Source organism: Triticum aestivum, chromosome 6B (assembly GCF_018294505.1).
Source record: "Triticum aestivum cultivar Chinese Spring chromosome 6B, IWGSC CS RefSeq v2.1, whole genome shotgun sequence".
Taxonomy (NCBI): domain Eukaryota; kingdom Viridiplantae; phylum Streptophyta; class Magnoliopsida; order Poales; family Poaceae; genus Triticum; species Triticum aestivum.
The window spans coordinates 416,384,300-416,389,116 of NC_057810.1; positions in this window are offsets into that span (position 1 = coordinate 416,384,300).

A 4,817-nucleotide genomic window follows, 5' to 3' on the forward strand; every position below is an offset into this window, starting at 1 on the left:
AAGATATAAACCCTAATAGACGATTGAGGCTTACGTTCGATAACCTCCGAACATATGACATCAAGCTAAACCCGGAAAAATGTGTTTTCGGCGTCCCCTCGGGGAAACTTCTCGGCTTCATTGTTTCCAATAGAGGAATTGAAGCGAATGCGGCAAAAATCCTAGCTCTGTCACAGTTGGCTACCCCAACAGGCCTCAAGCATATCCAGAAACTAGCTGGATGCGTGGCTGCCTTAAGCCGCTTTATCTCCCAGTTAGGAGAAAAGGCATGACCTCTTTACCGCCTTATTCGGTGCACCAAACACTTCGTATGGACCGATGCAGCCGCGGCCGGACTGGACGAAATAAAGACCTTGTTGGCCAGTAATCCAGTCCTAACAGCGCCATATATTGGCGAACCTATGCTATTATACATAGCTGCAACACATCAAGTTGTAAGCGCAGTGCTCGTCGTCGAATGAGAGGCTGACGGATACAAGTCCCCGCTCCAGAAGCCGGTATATTACGTATCCACTATCCTCACCCCATGCAAATCCCGATACCCACACTATCAAAACATAGCATACGCGGTCTTCATGGCATCCCGAAAGCTACGACACTACTTTCAAGAGTGCTCGATTACGGTGGCCTCCGAAGTACCACTCAACGACATAATAAATAACCGCGACCCTATGGGCCGGATTGCTAAATGGGCCATCGAGCTCCTTCCGTTCGACATAACATACAAGCCACGTCGGGCCATCAAGTTGCAAGTACTGGCTGACTTTGTCGCCGAATGGACAGAAGCCAAACTCCCTAAAGAGTACGGCGCGTACTCTAACTGGATCATGCACTTCGACGGCTCTAAAATGCTGGCCGGACTGGGAGCATGTGTTGTCCTGACGTCTCCCATTGGAGACACGGTCCAATACGTACTCCAAATATTATACACAGACTCCAACAACACAGCCGAATACGAGGCTCTGTTGCACGGTCTTCGGATGGCAGTCTCTATGGGCATTCAACGCCTGGAGGTGCGCGGGGATACAAACCTCACAATATCACAAATAAATGGAGACTTTGATGCCAAGGATCTGAAAATGGCAGCCTACCATAATGCCGTCATAAAAATGTCAGCTCGGTTCGAAGGGCTCGAATTCCACCATGTGGCTCGAGAAAACAATCAAGTGGCGGATATCCTCGCCCGCATCAGCGCTAAACGCGACCCTGTCCCACCTAACATATTCCTGGAAAGGCTGTTCAAGCCATTCGTGGTATGCGAAGGGGAGTCCGGCAACATTAGCACGGATCTGAATACACCCCCAGATTCCGAACCATCAGACATAATCGGAGGCTCCGCCATCGAAATAACACCTTTGGCCCACAAAATCATGGCTGTAATCGCCTCGCGGACTGAGCCTTTCTTGGCCTACCTAAATAGGCAGGAGCTCCCCGAGGACCAAAATGAAGCACGTTGCATCCTGCGGCATTCTAAAGCTTACAAAGTCCATGAGAGAGAACTCTATAAGAATAGTGCGACCGGAGTGCTCCAAAGATGCATCTCCGAAGAGGAAGGGCGGTAGCTATTGGCTGAAATCCATGCCAGACTCGGCGGGCACCACGCCGCGGCTCGGGCGCTGGTCAACAAGGCCTTTCATACAAACTTCTATTGGCTGACGGCCCGAGCAGACGCACAGGACCTTGTCCAACATTGCGTCGGTTGCCAGCTCTTCGCCAATCAGAGTCATATGCCCCCTACCGCTCTCCAAACAATCCCCATCACTTGGCCCTTCGTGGTCTGGGGGCTGGACATGGTCGGACCCCTTAAAGGGGGAAACCATAAGAAGAAATACTTATTGGTCATGGTGGACAACTTCACCAAATGGATAGAAGCTAAACCAGTCAAAATAGCCGAATCCGGACTAGTGATAGACTTCATATCCGGGGTTGTACACCGATACGGCGTCCCCCATAGCATCATCACTGATAATGGCTCAAACTTCACAGCCGACAAAGTGAAAACTTGGTGCGGCAACATGGGCATTAAGCTCGATTACGCCTCCGTCTACCATCCCCAAACAAACGGCCAGGTCGAACGTGCAAACGGTCTCATCATGAGCGGCACAAACCCAGACTAGTGCGATCCTTGACAAAATCGGACACGCACTGGGTCGAGGAGCTCGACTCGGTACTCTGGGGGCTGCGGACCACGCCAAATCGCACCATTGGATATACACCATTTTTTATGGTGTACGGCACAGAAGCAGTACTACCCTATGACATAATACATGATTCGCCTCGCGTGCGCATGTACGAAGAGAAGGAAGCCGAGTTGGATCGGTAGGATAACTTAGATGCCCTGGAGGAGGAATGCAACGTCGCAAAAGCCCGTTCCGCATTCTATCAGCAGCAAGCTCGACGGTATCAAAGCAGAGAAGTACGGGCCAAAACTTATAATATTGGCAAACTCGTTCTACGCCTACCGGAGATGAAGAAGAACAAGCTCAAACCTAAGTGGGAGGGTCCATTTGTCATTGATAAAGTTCTCACCGGAGGAGCGTATCACCTACGTAATGCATCCAATAACAGACTCGAGCCGAACCCATGGAACGCGGCCAGACTCTGGAGATTCTACGCCTAGCGCCGAACTCAGTGTTCGTCTCCTTACCCCCTCCTTTTTAATTATGTTCCCTCGTTTTTCCTTCCTCGACCCTTTTTCCTCTTCACACAAAGTACTCAATACAGTGCGGATGCTCGGATTACTCCAGCCGCACTATGTGTGTAAGCTATACCTGGGGGCTTCCTATCCAGAAGCTAAATATAATTACTTCAATGGCTTTTTGCCCATCACATATGCGTTCTTCTTCCATATGTGCCTTTTCTTCACCATTATATGCATCGATATGACTTAAGATGTGGCCATGCTGGGTTGCCTGGCTCTTGTGTTTATGCCCTATGTTCTCGTTAATTCGGCTAGGGCATAAGGGGAGCACCTCTGTGATTGTTACTGCCGTTTTAGCCGGATGTGTACCTCAGACTGGGTGAAGCCGAAAGCTAGCGTTCTTAAGGAAATATTCGGTCGGTGAGCAAAATATGTTCCTTTCGTTTATTACAACATAAATCCCCACAAGTTTTGTATCCTGCGCCTTTGTTCGTAGTCCGGACATGTACATCGTTGCATGCGTACCCAGGGAAAGGAACCTCTAACGGAACTATTCTCCCTGGAAGATGTTTCTTACTATCCATATAATATAACATAACTAGTTGGGTACTTGTCTGTTCAAGCACTTATGACCCCTACGCCTGGTTTCCACGCACACCCCAGTTCTGTATAACTGAGCGGGTATTCGGATACACCCCGGTCTGTCAGACCCGGGGGCTGAAGCAAAAAGGTCCGCCATGACAAATGATTTTAATCCGGCTAGGGACTACTTATGTCCATTGAATTACACAGTCACTTGGAATGACTATATTCCTCCTCTATACCTTCCAACAGGCTATCTAGATTACAATCCTATTCGGAATACTTTGCGGCTAACGCTACCTAGTCATACACCAGACTCATGGGAATTTCTTGCCCATCTGGCCCCGCCGGACCGACTTCGGCCATACAGTTCGGGTCAAGCTTGGTGTAGCGTGTCTTCACCATAGCCTAGACTTCTCTTGCACCTTGTCGACAGGCTGACATCTTCCACAATAGGAAGCACCACTGTGCTCCTTGGAGCATATCCAAGAGCTCCCCCATGCCGTTCGGCAGGAAGCTTGATGGCCATAAGGCCTGAGCAATGCCCTGCATCACCTGCCGAGCTCGCTTGTGCAGCGGTGAGAGGTCCTGCAGCAAATCGCCTGCAGACACGGGCATCTCCTCTTCAGGGCAGCCCGTGAACATACCTACAAATAAAAAAATAATTCAATATGCTTCCTCGCCGAGCTGTACTACAGTTCGTCTAGGCACTTACCATAAATGTCGCGACGAAGCCTTTTGTTCTCCTTCATGGAGTCTGCCAGCTGAGCGCGAACATCTTTTAATTCGACGACTAGCTGGACATTGGCATCGTGAAGATTGTTCTTCTCTTGCCTAACTTGCGTAAGAACACACTTGCCAGCTTTTAGCTACCTTTGGAGATACGACTCGTTATCTCTTACGACCTCCGGATTCACCCCGGGATTGTCTGCAGAATTTTCTGTTAGACTTAACATACAAGCCATTTACTAACTGGTACACCTCCGTACAATTGAGACAAATGTTACCAGAGGAGGCCGTTTGGGATTCCTCTAACTTGGCAACCATGGCCCTCAGCTGGGTCTTGCACTCCTCCCACCCTCGAGACAATTGCTCATTCTTATCTACAAGGACCTGTGCATAAATTGATCCTTAAAACAGTTGTCCCAACCGTTTCAAGTCTCAGGGGCTACTGCTATACATGCTTATCAAATTTTCTTACCCGTATATCTTTGGCATACTGGTCCGTCGCTCGGGCAAGCCCGCATTGAGCAGCTCGGATGTATGCGTCTCCCGAATTGAAAGCATTAAATGCCTCTTCGGAAAAGATGTTGTTGCGAAGTACGGCCTGTTGGCGCCGGTGATTCATGGTGCTCTCTACTTCAGAATTCATGGCGGAGAGCATATCTGCATCCTCTGTCGGAGGAAAATGCGGCATCGGCCCCGCATCGGCCTCCTCCCTCGAAGCCGGTTTTAGAATCCGGCTGGTGGAGGCGTGATTGGCAGGATCTCCGGACATAGTCCGGCTACTCCTCTTTCTGCCAGGACATGTAGGACGCTGATACATTTCAAACATAATAATCACAGAGCAGGTTTTTACCATACCTCTATAGCG